This window comes from Ascaphus truei, chromosome 2, assembly GCF_040206685.1.
Source record: "Ascaphus truei isolate aAscTru1 chromosome 2, aAscTru1.hap1, whole genome shotgun sequence".
NCBI classification, from domain to species: domain Eukaryota; kingdom Metazoa; phylum Chordata; class Amphibia; order Anura; family Ascaphidae; genus Ascaphus; species Ascaphus truei.
Window position 1 is genome coordinate 86,835,430 of NC_134484.1, and position 16,806 is coordinate 86,852,235.

Consider the following 16,806-nt stretch of genomic DNA (forward strand, 5'->3'; position numbering starts at 1 on the left):
GTCCCACAGCCCATCCCATTGCCTTTCGGATAGGGGCTCTAGCGGGTCCCAGACCTCGCCCCCACCCCTCTCCCCAAAGGACTTTAGTCGGTTCTGGGGGCCCATCCCCCTTCCCGACCCGATTGAGATTCATGCCGACTCCGGAGTAGTCCATCTGACTCCCACCCCGTGTCCGCGCTCCATATACACCCTAACTGATAACTGGGGTAACTCCCCCCAACTGGGTAGCCATGAGTGCCAGCAGCTTCCCTTGTCCGGCTGCCTGCCGTTGTCGTGTCCAATGTTCCCTAGCCCGCAGATGTGCTCTGCCTCACCTTGTTTATTTCTGCTGTGCCCTTCTCTAACTCTAGCCCCTTTAACCTTTAACCTCTCTGGCCATGCGTCATCTATCTCATCCTCTCACTTCCCCCCACCATCCTCAAACTTCCTGATACCTTCCACGTCCTACTCCCCACCCTTACGTCTCATCCATCTTCACTACACTACTCCCCTACCTGCTTTCTATCTCAGAATTCCTTCCTTCCGTACTCTCTACCTATCCGTAACTTCCTTCCCCCTCCCGTGACACTTACTCTCCCTTTCGCCTCCCCAATCTCTGATCCGGTCCTCTAACCTACCTCCGTTGGCCACGGCCTCCGTCTCCTAACATCCTCTATGTCTACTTCCCCCTGCTTTTCACTCCTCTTCCCTCTCCCCTGTCTATCTAACTTTCCTTGCTTTCCTATCTTCTCTATTGCTACTTGCGGCTGCTAGCTCCGTATGGCAGTTCTGAGATGCGACCCTGGGTCTTTAAGGTGCTCCGGCGCGTTGTCATCGCGTGATGACGTCTTCCGGCTCCGTTGCCACCTCCAATATGGCGTCGGTCCTCGCGATTCCGGCTGTAGCAGACATCCGGCTTCCTGTTTCCGGTCGCCATTTTGGGAGATGCTCTGCCACGAGGAGGAGGTGGTGCTCGCTCTCTCTTCCCGCCTTTGGAGTCCTTCCGCGTTCTGCGCCTCACGCTGGCTCTCTCCGCACTCTAGCTTCACCGCCATCTTCCAGCATTTGAAGGTAAGGTAAAAACGATTTATTTTACAGGGACTTTTCCTTTTTCGTCTTCCACAACGTGACTTGTAAACGACGTTGATCTCCACGGATGTGAATGACTTTTTAGTCCAAGAGCTATCATTTCTCCTCTTGAGGATCTTATAGCGGGCCGTGCAGTAGTTGGTGCAGAACTCTGTGAACACCGACAGTTATTTGGCGGGCATTTTATGCACCGAGGCAGGCAGTCTTGGGGGTCAATTTGTAAGCCTTGTAACTTGGCTTCAACTTGGCAACTTTAATTGAGCGCAACCGTGCGCCTGTATGGGGCCACTACTGCTACTTCTCAGCGCTTTTTCCCCTTGGCTTTAGGTGAGCCGTTCCCTCCACTCCATTCTGGCTCTAGCGCCTCTGCTTCATCCACCACCTGAGCCGGGGCGTCCCGTAGGCCCAGTTTCGCCAGGAACTCCGGGCCCTCTGCGGGGTCCCTCATTGTGAATGCCCTCCCGTTCCTTGCCACCTGCAACCCGAACGGGAAGGTCCATCTGTACCTCACGTTGTGTTCACGGAGGACCTTTGTAACGGGGACCAGGTTGCGGCGCCTGAGCAGTGTGGCCGGGGATAAGTCCTGGAACACGAGCATTTTGTTATCCTCAAAATCCACCGTTGCCAGGGGCCGTGTTTGCCGCAGTATGGCTTCCTTCGTGGTGAAAAAGTGCAGTCTTATGATAATGTCCCGTGGCTGCTCGTTCTGCACTGGGCGCGCCCGGAGGGCCCTGTGGCATCTATCTAGGGCCCGGGCGTCCCCGCCGAGGTCAGGGAGCAGGGTTTCCATCCATCTTGCAATGTAATCGTTGCAGTCTCCCACCTCCTCAGAGACCCCCCGGATCCTCAGGTTGTTACGCCTGTCCCGGTTCTCTGTGTCTTCCTGCCTCTCCCGTAATTCGTCGATTTGCCTCTGCAGGTCCCCCGTTCGTTTGTCCGTTTTTTTGACCACTTTTATGGTCTGGTCCACCTTTCTCTCAAGATCGTCGGTTCTTGTGCTTAGTTTTACTACATCCCGCTGTACTTCTTTTATTTCCGCCTGCAGGAGTGACTTGAGATCGTTATAAAGCCTCTCAAAATCACATCTCCTGACAGGCAGTAAGGCTTGATTGCTGGGGCCCTCTTCCTCGCCTTCTAATTCCGTATCTGAGTCAGGATTTGAAGATGGCGCCATTGCCTCCCGGCTCCCGCTTGTGCTGGCGCCGCCGAAGTAAGCGCGAACATCCACTGGTTTCGGCTTTTTCTGGGTGCCTGATTTTTTCGGGGCCATCCTGAGGTGCTGAGAGAGGATGCCTGAGTTGTTTGGCTTGAAATACTTTATTTTTGGGTGTTTTAAAGTTATTTTTAACTATGCGCGGCACGGAGCTAGAAACCTATGCTGCCATCTCCGTGTCCTTCGCGCATGCGCCTCCTACATATGACTATTATTAATAAGATCCAGGATAAGAGGGATAGTGTATTGGTTTTTGACAATAATGTCATTAAGTTGACAATAGTTAATACAGGGGCAAAGATCCCCTGTTTTCTTTTGCTCGAAAAACAGAGGTGTGCCTATCAGGGGAAGTGGAATGTCAAATAAAACATTTCTGTAGGCTTTCATCGATATATTCCCAGAGTACATGGTCTTATTTCGGGGACATGAAATAGATCTTGCTGAGAGGTATGTCCTTCCCAGGGATTAAGTTGATGGGACAATCGTAGGACTGAGGTGGCGTCAAAACTTCTGCATTCACTGGATTGAAAATGTCCCAGAAACCCTGATATTCTTCGGGTAGTTCCTGGATTTAATTTGCATGAAGGTGTACTCAAAGTTTCCATATTAAGTGTCAAACGGCGTGATCCTTGGAAATATTTCTCTGGCAAAGACGTGACGAGAAGGATATGTTTTGAGCATGCCAAAGGATAACTGGATTGTGAGTGGTTAGTCATGGGATACCATGCATTAATTAAATCAAAATGAATGTAGTGTGAGTGATAATGGTTTCATGCATGAGTGTCAAATAATTTTTTAGACACAGGTATACAGTGGAACCTGGCGTACTGAAGTACAATATAATTTCCAAAATTGACTTGTACTTCCAAAGGTAACTGACCGTCGGATCCCAGAAAAACTACAGGTGTACAGAGAGCTCGTGATCCACCATTTGTTCTGGATGAAGAATGTTGATTTCTATAGAACTAACACTCAGAGATTCACTCCTACTTATCTCCGAGCGGACTCATTTCCCATCTTCAGATGTGAACATTCTCTTAGTATCCTTTTTGCCCACAATATAAGTATAGGTTTTCATCTTGTCTTCCTCTTTTCTCGTCCAAAGATAGAGGGCCCCTAATAACCCTGATTTACATTGATTCTAGTGATGGGACTTTAATATGATTGTTGAAAGATTTATTAATCGTAGATCTAGCAATTTGTGGGCAGACCTTCTCCAGCGTTCAGGCCTTCGTTCACTCAATCGCTGATCCAGTTGAATTATCAAGTCGACATGATCGGTCACAGTAGGAGGAGAGGGCAACACCTGGGCAAGGGGATCCTTACATTTTTAACTTAACCCGTGTTAGAAAACTGCCACCAGCAAATTTTCCAACCAATTTACTTCTGCTGTAAGTTTGTTAAAGTGAGTCACGTAAGTAAGCAAATCCTGATTACTCTGACATAAGGTTAGCATTTCAATACCCTTTGTCTGAGTAGCATATTGTCTTTCATACATTTGCCTAATTTCCTGCATCTGAGGAGATTTTCAAATAGCAGGGCTATCCCCATCCAGCACTGGAATTGCCCAGACCAAAGAATTACCTCCGATGCCAAAGACCACTTGAACCTGATCTGTCGGGAAATTTGTTTACTTCATTAAAAACTACAATCGCACTGCATGTGGAAAGCCACAAATTGTTTGGGGTCTCCAAAAAATTGTTCTGGAAGAGTTAAGCCACTTTCTGTATAAGTACGGAGTGGACAGACACAACCTCTGCACCATTGTCCTTGGGTGGTGGGGGCCGGATCAAGGGTTGGGCCAGAAATTAATCTACTTGGCCCTTTAGGGTACTGATGCAGGCTAAAAGCGCAATATTCTCTTGATGAATAGCCACAACTTCAGCCTTTAAGTCATTTAAGCCTTTAAGTGTCTACATTGTTTTCCAAATCCATCTGCTCGGGTGTGAAAAAAGCCTGCTGCAAACTGTGACAATATGGACAACAGGACAAATAGGAGCAGATGGATAGCCACCACAGCTAACAGAGAGCAACACTCCCAACCCCTCCGATAGCACACAAGGGGGTAGGGAGCTGCGCCCAGGGGCTGCGGTGGAACTTGCAGAGAGAACTGTACCTGGAAAAGGGGATCAAAGAGTGAGGAGTCCAGTTGTGAGGAGGGGTGCAGCGTTGAAGAGTCTGTAAGGCATGTACAATACCAGGCAAGCGGCAAGCAATGCAAGGTCAGACAGGCACAGGTCATATACTGGAGATCCAGTAGAGTGAGATTGGTCCAAATAGCAAAGGGGGACAAGTCTAGCAACAAACATGTGAACCAGGCACGCAGCAACAATAACCTGTTGCAGTAGCAAGGAATTGAGTCACTTCCAGGTTTAAATAGTGCTGAAAACCAGGACGGGACTGGGCTGGATAGCAAGTACTAAAACCTGAGGAACCAAAACAGTAAAAAAACTATTACTCCTTGGCAACCATGCGAGATCTTCTGCAGAGTAGATGTCCGACATGACAAAAAATATGACGTGACAGTGATCAGCTGTTGGATGGGACTCATTTAAATATATTTTGCATATCTCCCAGGGTACCTCAGGTCTCGCTCTCTCTCCCACCAGGTTTTTAACAACTCGACCTCAGATATTGGATTCAATATGGAATCAGCATTCAGATTCTTAAAAATATGACTGGATTGTATCCAATGGCGTATTAGGATTAACCCATTCTGATTTTTTAGTAGCAATCCACAGACGGATTTTGGTGGGGAATCAGATTTAGTTCAAAACAAATCTGAAAAGGGTATTTGGATGAGTTTGCCCACCTCCAATGGTGAGAAATAGAGCAGCAAAGATTGTTGCTTTTAAAAAACAGATCTTTCCTTTACCAGTAAATCAGCACCTGACTACTTAAGTCTAATAAGTCGAGATGTAATAGAAACCAGATTAATGATACTGTGTACTATTCTAAAAATAACCCAAAAAATACTTTGGTGAGCAATCTGATATTCACAAATAAGCTTGAGCCCATTGAGCTTCTGAACCTGAACATAATCTATTTTTTTAAACCAATGTTTCTCCTTTTTAATTTTTTTTTAAGTTTGAGTTCTTTAGATGGTAATGATACCTGTCCTTATTTCTTGCTATGGACGAGTCATAAAACAGGAGCAGGGTAGGTTTTTGAATAATATTTTCTACCTTTAAAAAACTGATGTGGGTATGTTTATTGGTCAATCTGCTTATCTTTTTTTTCCAGCGCAAGTGGTGAAATAAGATTTTTATGAATTCCCTAAAATAGGCTTCTGCTATCACACTGGAGGACTTTTATTTTACATAGGCAATTCTACAGTCCAACTAAGTGTATTAAGCCAATTGGTAAACGAATTATTTAATTGCTTCCACTGACTTGACAGATTTCCTGTTGGGCATGTTTGCAGTCAATGGCGATTCTGAGTTAACCCTACTCTATTAATTGATACTGACAGCAATACAACATATATAGAAAGTATATATAAGATATGGACTCACTTGTGTGTCATATGATCCAGATGATAAAATTGTAGTAATTTCTTATTTATTTAAATTAAAAAAGTATACATACTGTATAACAAGGTACATTCACGTATTTCTTGGAAATTACTGTGATGTAGTATAAAGTTGCAGTACTACTGCTGACCTTAGGGAAGTGTACAATTTGCATAGATTTGCATTTGATGGACCAAAAAGAGAGCTTTTCTTAAATGTAATTGTATATATGGATTTTTTGAAGTCTTACTGTACGTGTCAAGTTTTCATTTATTACTTGCACATTATTACACCTGTCAAGAACTCTCTTTAGAAGATACCACAACAAACAATCTATGTACTGTATAAATCTCTATTTATGTACAGATAATTAAAGATGCCGTTCCTCTATGGATCAAATTACCTTTTCACAAAAAACAGATACTTAGGGCCTGATTCAATATGTTATGAAGTGGCCAAGCTGTTTGGCCAAAACTGGTCTTTAACAGATTTCCTCAGAATGCTCTTTTTAGTGTGATATCGCGTTGTATGTTCAACAGGACCTTGTACAAAGTGTCCATCCCTCTTCTTGTATTGAGTCAGTCGTGCTGATGGAAAACTTCTTGTTAGAAATGACGCAGTAATTCATGTATCCTATTTAAATCTTGAATGTAAATATTTAACTACTCAGAACTCTCACACACATCAAGGAACAAAGCAAATAAATGCATCTTTTACATTTAGATAATCAATTAAATCGATTGTTTAAAAAAAAAAAAGAAGCAATTTTTGTTTGCTACTGTACTGTATGTGACCTACAGTATGTGTTTGCTATGTGACCTATGTGTTTGTTATGTGAGCTTCCCCCTTTAAACATATTCAGGAACGTCTGACTGTTTTGAAGCTGACATGAGGAAGTTGTCAACAACTAGTTTGATTGCAAAATATTTAGCATAGCTCAATAATACAATTACATAAATATAACTGATATGTAACAAGAGTGGGCTGACCTGGGGGGCAGGAGGGCTTTTGCCATCAGGCCGTTTTGATTTTAAAGATTTGGGCCAGCATCAGCCCCAACAGAACTGCTCTGAGAGAGAATTGCAGTTGCAGATTCTGCCACAGAGGGCCCCTGTGAGCAGGCAAAACTCACATGGCTGCTCCACTGGGCCAGGTCCTCTTCTCATTTGCTTTGGGCTCTGCAGTCTCTTATGTAGGAGCTGGTCATTGTAGTTCAGTTTGGGTGCTAGTCTTTGCGTGTGTTATAGTCAGTCTTTGTGTATGTGTGCCGAGTCTGTGCTGGTCAGTATGTGTGTGTGTATGGGGGGGGGGGGGGGGTGTCTGTAGCTATGTGATCTGTGCTTGTCAATATGTGTGTGAGAGAGTGTGTGCTAGTTAGTGAGTCTGCTGGTCAGTGTGAGTGAGAATTTGTGCTGGTCAGTGTCAGCAGCTGCTCTCATGAACAGCTGTCAGTATCCCTGTACCCAGGTTCATGCAAAACACCCTTTTCATTGGTATCCATCCGCATGATAAATCATACCATCAGCTGCTCATTCAATCACTAGCTAGTAACAAAATAACAAAATGATGTATTTATTTATAATCAGAATTCTGACGTTCGTGCATTGAACAAATAATAAGTATAAATAAAACAGCAATTTCTGTGCTGTGTTAAAGTACAGTGTAGCACTAAACTGATAAGGGCACTGGTCATTTCTGCCATATTACACACTGGATATGTTGGATATTTTCATTGCACAAACATCATTTCCAGGAGTTCTAACTTCAAAGTAGTTCTCTGTAGCAGGCTGTGTTGTACTTTGTAGACAAAAGGGATATCTTGCTAGTTACTGTATGTACAGTAGCTCAATAAATTACTATAGTTGAACTACATCTGAAAATGATACTACTGCATGCAGCTGCAGTACAGTTTATTTGTAGTTGTTTGGAACATGGGGCATTCATTTAGCTTCCTACACAAAGAGCAGCACAAGTTTGGGAACTAAAATAAAAAAAACCTTGAAATCATTAAGTGCTGACAGAAACTGCATAAACAGAGATATTGGAAGAAACACTCAATTGATAGACTATCCAGATTGTGATTGTTTAAATACACTTTTAGAAAGATGAACTAGGATTATAGTAGACATATGAACAATTTAACATAGTCAAACAGATGGAGCAAAATATAATAACATTATTTACCAATTGAATTGGTTCCAGGAGGAATTGCATTTTTTAATGCTTATACATTTTAGTGCTTATTTTCATTAGAAGTTACAAAATAAACTACATACAGCAGCAAAAAAAGTTTGTAAACCTCAATGATAATTACGGAAATTCCATAGTTTTCCCATGATAAGCTTCTTGAATCAAAACCAGTCTTTTCTTAAATATCCACTAGGGGTTATATTAACCAGTTCCATGTAATTGGGAACAAAATGATGTAAGAATTAGACAAACCATGAGTAATTAAGAGTCCGGGTATGTGAAAAGTAAGTGAACCCCTTGTTTTATCAGCTAAATAAAAGGGGATAAATTAGAATAGGTGTTTAAATAATTAGGTAGATCTTCATGTGTGAGTTTGGGAGGCCCCACCCTATATACAGATCAAAAACTTTGTGAACTTGGTCTTGACCATACAGGTGTGTTGAAGCATGTAATGCAACAATTAAAAGAATACTCTGAGGACCACAGAAACGCAGTTATTAATGTTCATCAGTCTAGAAAGTAAACATTTCTAAGGATTTGGGGCTTCACCAATTCATTGTCAGATAGATAGTCTACAAATGGAGAAAGTTCAAAACCACAGTCACTCTACCCAGGAGCTGTCGTCCTCCAAAATCTTTCAAAGAATAAACTGGCAAATCATCAGGGAAGTCACAAAACCCCCAGAGTAACATCCAAGGATCTGCACGTCACTCTCCCCTTGACTAAGGTGAGTGCTCATGACTCAACTATCATAAAAAGACTGAACATGAATGGTGTTTATGGAAAAATAGCCAGGAGAAAGCCACGGCTCTCTAAAAAGAACATTGCTGCCAATCCGAAGTTCGCCAAAGAGCACATAGAAGATCCACAAGACTTTTGGAATAATGTTCTCTGGACAGATGCATCAAAGATAAAACTTTTTGGCCTGAATGAGAAACTTTATGTTTAGCAAAAACCAAACACAGCGTTCGAACAAAAGAACCTCATCCCAACCGTCAAGCTTGGTGGTGGCAGTGTCATGATTTGTGGTTGATTTGCTGTTTGATGACCTGGATGGTTTGCCATCACTGACACAACCATGAATTCTGCATTGTATCAGAAGATTTTAGAGGAGAATGTCAGGCCATCGGTCCAAGAGCTGAAGCTGAAACGAAAGTGGGTCATGCCGCAAGACAATGGTCCTAAATATACAAGCAGATCTACAAAAGAATGGCTGCAGAAGAAGAAATTCTAAAGTTTAGAATGGCCTAGCCTCAGTCCGGACCTACTGTAAGCCCCATCGAAATGATGTCGCAGGACCTAAAGCGAGTTGTCCATGTAAGGAAGCCCTCAAATTTCACTGAGATGGAGCATTTCTGTAAGGAGGAATGTTCCAAAATTCTTCAAAACCGATGTGAGAGACTGACCAGCAGTTACAGGAAAGCCTTTGGCCTCGGCCATGTTCCTTGCTTGCTGGCGGAAGCGCGCTGACGCGCGCTCCCGCTCAGCACTGAGCCCCTACAGCCGCAATTAGAGCGGCTTTAGTAGGGGCTAACCTGCCCTTCCGCAAGCGCGTGGAAGCGCAGGTCTTAGGGGAATTTAAAATTCCCCCGCTTGCCGGCGCGACAGGCCGGTCATGTGAGCAGTTCGCCCAATGAGCGCGAACCAGCTCCGTGACGTCACTGGCCCGCCCCCGCCAGTGACGCGCCCGCCCCCTGACGGCCCGCTGACAGCGCGTGCGGTAAGCAACCGCAAGGCCAGGGAAAGCACCCGCTTTCCCTGTGCCTCAGCACGCCAGCAGGGAGCATGGCCGAAGCCTTAGTTGAAGTCATTGCTGCTCAGGGGGTGCTACCAGGTACTGAATCTAAAGGTTCACATCATTTTCACACATGGATATTGAATGTTGAATCATTTGTGGATACATACATTTTTAAAACTATCATGTTTTGTGTAATTTATTTGATCAGGTTATCTTTATCGATTATTAGGATTTAGATGAAGATCTAATCCCATTTTAGGTTTGAAATATATGAAAATCCTAAATTATTTTCAAACCTTTTTTGCCACAGTTTACGAATAGTATAAATGTCAATATATATTAGTATTACATACAACTAATAGTTTTTTATGCTGTGACAGACATATGCTATAATAAATTGAGGGTATTTTCTAAGTGGTGCTATTTCAGAAGACTTTTTCCATTGACGGAAGAACGCCTATGCACTTTTCATTTTTATTGGCCATAATGTGTTTTCTGACAATGGAAGGTGTCTTAAGGAATAGCACTGCTTAGCAAATATGGGCCCCTGGAAATATACACATATTTTGTTATATCTTTAAGTACAGTATCAACATTTGACACTAAATTGATATCATCATCCTTGTGTAGTCTCCTTATAGTTGGCTACTATGAGGCTAATGGATCTAAATAATAGAAGGAGTAAAAATTGTGGAGTCATCAGATGCTGCCCCTTATTAGCTTTGTGAAGTCATCATGCAGAGGGAGGTAGTATAAATAGCTACACCCGTATTCCTTTGGAACTTAGTAGTTAGTAGGATAGTTGTTAGTAAGTAAACGTTGGGAGGTGTTTGGTCATCTTGGTTTAAGTGTTTGTTGGTCTGTGATTTGGTCATCTTATCCTTTATAAAAAAATGTATTTATGGTAATGTATCCCTTTAGCAGTAAGCGCCTCTAGGAACGATAGGGAAGCTAATTACTGAATATTAGTGCAGAGTGATACCTGTACAGTATATCCCATTGGCACCTACCAGATGGAACTGGATAAATAGGTCTCTGCAGAGCGAGGCTCCTGTAAGTGCATTGGACTCCAACCTACTCCTCTAACCTAATCTATTTGGCGAAAGATAAGTACCTCCTGTAGGTCCGATCTGGGACCTTCTAGAGGGTTATTCCACACTCAACCTATTTTTAATATGTGTTTAATTCTTGCTACCTGTCTATTTTTTCATGTGAATCAGGACTATTTTAATAAAGACTCATTTTATTTAATAAAAATGATTGGTGCCCATGGTGGTTATATCTTTCATAAACACCCGGTCTCACAAAAACCTAGAACCATTTACTTGCCTTGAGACACTGGGCATTCATTCTCCTAATTTATCTGATCTGACCCTTGGAGTCAGGAGAAAGGGGGTTACATTTGGCGCACAATGTGGGACTGTGTCTTGAAAGTTGTCTTGTGATTTTTTGCTCTTGGAACTTTTTTGAGTGAAGAGTTGACATTTTTCGCGAAGATATTTCACCTAAAGGACTATATTTGCAAAGTGCTCAACGTTGTAACTAACATGGAGCATCCGCCCATACACGTGGTGCAAAAGTTTTGCCATGCCTGTTCTAGACCAACCACTGAGAAAAGGAGAAGACTAAGACTCATCCCTACTGATCCTGTTATGGTTTGAGATGATTTTGCAAGAACACAAGCACGTGTGGGTAAACTTGTGATCAAACCCCACCTTGCTTCATGCTCTAAGTTCTCTCATTTAGACTGTGTATCTTAACGAGAGTGAGTGTTTTACAACTGATATACCTCAGAATAAGATGGAGACCATTGTGCCATCACTAATGATATCCCACTCACTATGATATCCCACTGTTTGTGATCATGGCGCAAGGGAAATAATATTTCCAAGCAGTGTGTGCTTTCTGCAAAAGACCTGATGGAGAATTATCCTGAAATGCCAAGTGGAAGGATTGCATTACTTACAGAAGTTAAAGCACCAGGAATAGAAATCCATGCAGAATTACACTTCATCTGTACTGCGCAGCAAAGTTTCCATTGTGGTGAACGTCTCATATCGTTTGTTAGTAACTGACCTGGAAGTCCTTCCTATTGATCATGGGAAAGCTGTGCCCACTGAGGTGATCAGAAATGTTTAAAGTGGCCTGGACTCCTGCGCTGAGGAGGATAAAAACCAGAACACAGAAGGTTCTCACATAGAGGATACTAATTAAATTGGGGGATTGCGATGCTGGAGGAACAATCAGCGGAGATTACTCTGGCTGGAGTAATGGAAGGGGCAGAGGTGCATGCCAGATGCCACCCCAGAGATTTCATCCCTTGTGGAGCCAAGCAGTGATTCCCATGGAGGGGTTGAGAACACCAGAATATATTTTACAGCCCTATATTGTGCGAGAGCAGTTACCGCCATACCCTCGTATTTTCCCAGGAGTGTAGTGAGCACTGTCAACTAGCCTCGCTATTTCTGGCCAAGGAGGAAAGACCTCGCACTCTGGTTATAGAGACCCATGGCTTCATCAGTACGGGGTAAGATTGTTTATTGGTGAAGGACTTGTTAATTCCTGTGGAGGAGGAAGATGCTTACCAACAGTACTTTGACTCTTTAGATGATCAAATGTTCTATGGTGGGGATGTGTTGCAAGCCATGACTGTGTCCGAACCAACCACGAAGGACTTATTGTGTTGGATTCTCACTGGAGTGCCTTATTTGAAGAAGTAATTGGAGTGTAGGCGGTCACTGCGTGAATGGAACTCAGCCAAAAATAGAATTAAAATCAGCTTTATTAAACGATGGTGCTGTACATCACAGAGAGACCTCTGACGCGTTTCATCCCGTCTTGGGACTTTATCAAAGAGTATTTGAAGAAACCTGACTCGGCTTGATGGGGTGTGTAGGATAGGGTTCGGAACACTTGGGATTATGGTTATACCTGAAGAAGCAATAAAGGTTTTTGAGAAAATTAGACATTATTTGGTTAAAAGTGTTGTGAAACAATATATCACTGACCATGGTCATACCATACTCACCTCTAGAGAGGAATGTGTGGATACGATGCTACAGATCTGGCATATTGGCTGTAGCATCTACAAAGATCATGTAGAGTATGTAGCAAATTAGGGATCTTAACGAGTACACTTTGTACAAGTACCAGATGGATTATCCAGATGATTATGAAGGTTAGATAAAAAAACCTGATCCAGCACATTATTATTAAGCACACTCTGGTTATAGTGATCAGTGCATAAATTGCTACAACTGCTAGTCTATTATACATGTGTAACCATGCTGTAAAATGGCTGCAGTCATCTCTCCTGCTGACAGTAAGGCCTGGTAAGTTATGGGCATGCCAGCAGTAATTATGGAGGTTTGCCCTCACACCCTGGTGAAGTGCTCTATGTATGGATGGGAGTGGTCACATGCTCTGAATCCATGGTTAGTGATGTCAGAGTTGTGCCAGCTCCCAGAGGATACATAAGGCACAGCACGGTGCAAAAAGTTAGTTCCTCAAGTTGCCGAGTTATAGAGGAGTAAGCTGTTGGAAGGACAGTGTATGGAACTGTGACCAGGGACCTGGTCACAGTAAAGATATCCCTAAGGGGATAGGGAACCCACCTATTAAGGGAAGATATACCTTTTAAAGGGAAGTACGGTGAACAATGGAGGGCTAAGGATATTCATTGTGACGGGCAGCTGGCCCACCGTATTCAATAAAGATGTTCCTGATTAAAGACACTCTCATGTGTAAGTGTGGAATCATTGCACAGAGAGGAGCACCACAGAGGAGTTCCTCACCAGGACCATCCACAAGCTCAAGCTGGGATCCTGATGAGGTGGAGGCGCTGCACTGGATATAGGTAGGACTCAGCCCACTACCTCAGCTGCCTGTCTGGGTTGGCAATCCCCACACAACATAATGCGGGAGACTCAGGAGTCCTGTTGCCAACAGGTGCACCACCAGACACTACACTGTAATGGGGACTGGTTAGACCACAGGGGCCAATGTGAGATTGGGTGGGTCAGGCTAGGCCAGAAAACCTGTTACATTTGGAGGCGCTGCTGAGATACCTGTCAACAGGACAGGCTTTTGCTAGGCACACTGGGAAACAGGGAGAGTGTCTGCTGCCACTTTGTGCTGTATTGGGACGGACCTAGGGGTAGTCAAGGGGCTGATGGAGAATAGTTCGCTCGCAGGGACGACCTAGGGGCCTGAAAGGAGTTGGAGGTTTGGAGAGGGGCTATAGCTTACAGGTCTCCTTGAGGCAGTGCTAGTGGTAAGAAGCCTGGAAGTACAGCCTGGTAACGAGTCAGGGGTACCGGAGAGGATCTACGCTAGGCTAGCCAACAGTAGGTAGACGTCAAGTACTGCATGGAAGTTCCAGAGTACTCTAGCCCATTCCAGACCACTTACCAAAGGGAGCACAGACTGGGAGGAAGGAGATACAGCAGACACAGATAGAGTGAACCTAGCCTGAGGTAGTGCAACACGAGTCCAGCCTACATTAGGTACACAAGGTGGTGCATCAGAGAAATCTTTATTGTGCCGGTGTGGTAGCTGCCCCGCAGAGAGGAGCTCCATGTACAATAATAACGAAAATAATACATCTATGGCGACCGCAAGAATGGAGAATCCGCGTGGTGCGGAGTGTCCAAAATGGCGGACGGAGGCAGATGGAGGGAGCGCATGTGATGTGGGAGAGCAAGCTACAGAAATGACTTTCACGAGCCTGCTATGGAGTGGTGCTAAGGCTGTGGCCACGCCGTTTTGGTCCTGCCTAGGACCTAGGGGTATGGCCCCTGAGGACAATGAGGAGGACATTGCAGTGACTTGTGGAGAATATTATGAGAGTGACTGTCAGTCGGCATACAAACAGATGAACGCTACCTCAATCATTGAAGAGACTGACAGTGCAACGCAAAATGGCGGCTCCCGCTTCCCTGGGAGACCGCGTGGGTTTGCTTAAGAGAATTCTGCATTTGCAAAAATTGCAGAGAGTTAGCCAGGAGTGGCGGCAACAGGAAAACCCCGCCCTGATGGGGGGTATGACGCGAAAGTTACGGCCGCGCCCTCATGGACAGTGACTAATTCAGCTCCAGTACTGAGCCAACCGATTAGCCTGTGGGACCCTCCCCTGATCTCAACCAGGGGGAGTGGTTTCCAACTATGCCCTGTGAGTATGGATACAGCGGAGCAAGGAGCTGGTGAACCGGCGGTGATGTTACCAAAAGTAGTTCCTGCGGCTGGTGCAGTATGCAAAAAGGAAGGATACTTTGCAGGCAAGGCAGCTGCAAGGAAACGACTGGAATTGGCGCCAAAGGAAGAACCCCACCCTGTGGGGAATAAGGGCGCGAAAGCTGTGGCCGCGCCCTCTAGGACTGAAAGAGGTGCGGCCTCAATTAAAGGACATCCTATCCCGTTGTGGGACCCGCCCATAATTGCTACTATTGGGGGCGGGTTCCAACTATGTCAGATGAGGGTGGAGCTGGACCAAGGAGTGGTTGCCAATTCAGCCCATGCTGATCAGTCACGAGGAGCCAGCTTAGCGAGCAGACCGTTGCAGCGGGTGACTCCCACAAAAAGAATGGATCAACCCCAAGAGGTGATGGGCATGATGACCACCCAGCCATACTCGATACCAGGAGGCGTGCTGGTAATTCGGGTAGCTGGGACTGAGACTGTGGTAGGCCTCTACCTTCAATGCAGAATACCAGGCGGCACTGTGAATACAGCGGGGCACTGTCCACAGTGTGGTACGCAGTATCTATGGCCTATGCCAACATTTGTGCCGATTCAAGCAATGGAAGCTGCGGTGAAGACGGCTGTGCCGACCGCCGAACTTCCCGGTGCTCTATGGCGGGAGGGCCCGGATCCCGGAGAATGGGGATCGGGATGTGTTGTTCTGTCTGAGGACAAGCAGGAGAAATCGGTCGGTCAGTGTATCGACCGGGAGGCCAAGCGGCGATCACCACGATTGGTGACCCCGAACAAAGAGCTGGCGGATCCCTTCGGTGAGGATCCCGGAGAGCGGTATGGGGCTGTGATCCGGCCCGTGGCGATACCCTGTGGAGGGAACGGAAGGAAGACGCCACTTACCAAGACCAGCGGTGAGAGAAGTCGAATGTCGCCCGTAGAGCGGAAGGTTGAGAGGCGGAGCCCTTCCCACTCGGGGACCGGCGGGTCCAGCGGCGACGGGCGGTCCACGCCCAACCAGCGGAGTGGTAAGGCGAGTCCAAACGCTTACCTAGCTCCAATAAAGGCTGTTGCGGAAGAAAGGCCATGCCAGGCCCAGGTGACGCACGTGTAGGCGGCGGAACTTCCGGACGTCATCGTGGAGGAAGAGATCCCGCATGGGGATCCATCACAAGATGGCGGCGTACCCGGTTCCGGCGCTGACGACACTTCCGGTGGGGATAGCGGAGCGACCGGAAGGAGATCCTCTACGCTTCGGCGATCGGGTGGCGGTGCTCGATCACCGGTGAAGGTCAAGAGCTGGCAGGCGGCGAGGAAAGCGGAGCAGGGTGAGACTTCCCCAGCGGATCAACCACACAGTGGTTAAGGACTACCCGAGGGTAGAGAGCGGGTCGGAACCCCGTGTATACCCGTTGCCCGTCCCTATGCCCAACCCCATGCCCTAGCTAATGCCCCTGTCCCAGTCACCTTTTCCTGTGGGTCCGAGTCCAGTTTGGGGGTGTCGGAAGGGTCCCAGGGAATTGGTGAGGAACGGACTGGGGAGAGACTGGGCAGCTATGCATCTGATGGCGGGTCAAGGGGTGGAGGGCAATTGGGGAAGGTATCGGAATCCAGGTGGGTGCCTAAAGTGGCCATAGTTCAGCTGAAGGAGAGCCCCAAACGGGAGAGGTGGTCAAATCCTCCCCATTCTATAGGAACCTCGGGGGTATATTCATGGGGGGATACTGAGGAAGGGGATTCGCTAGAGTGGGGACCCGAAGGATTTCAGGAGAACCGATGGTGGGCCCCCTTATTTGAGGGATATGTAGGGTGGATGGACCGCACGCGGTTCCTGCTACAAAGAGAGGACGTGGTGGACTATTGGTGGGCGGTAGGGGAGTTTACACCTGCTCAGA

At 45.8% G+C, this 16,806-nt stretch overlaps 1 protein-coding gene across 4 annotated transcripts in view; it reads right to left on the bottom strand.

Annotated features, from left to right (window-relative positions):
• Positions 1 to 16,806, bottom strand: part of PKIA (cAMP-dependent protein kinase inhibitor alpha) — an 88,262-nt gene that overhangs the window by 33,886 nt on the left and 37,570 nt on the right. Inside the window, exon 2 of one of the 4 annotated variants that reach the window (XM_075583070.1) lies at positions 12,307 to 12,652. The exons of 2 other annotated variants lie outside the window; for them this stretch is intronic. The gene's annotated coding sequence lies outside the window, so the exon portion shown is untranslated. Of the gene's footprint in view, positions 1 to 6,925; positions 7,101 to 12,306; positions 12,653 to 16,806 lie in introns of those variants that run through there. One more of the 4 variants, XM_075583077.1, reaches the window with a different exon arrangement.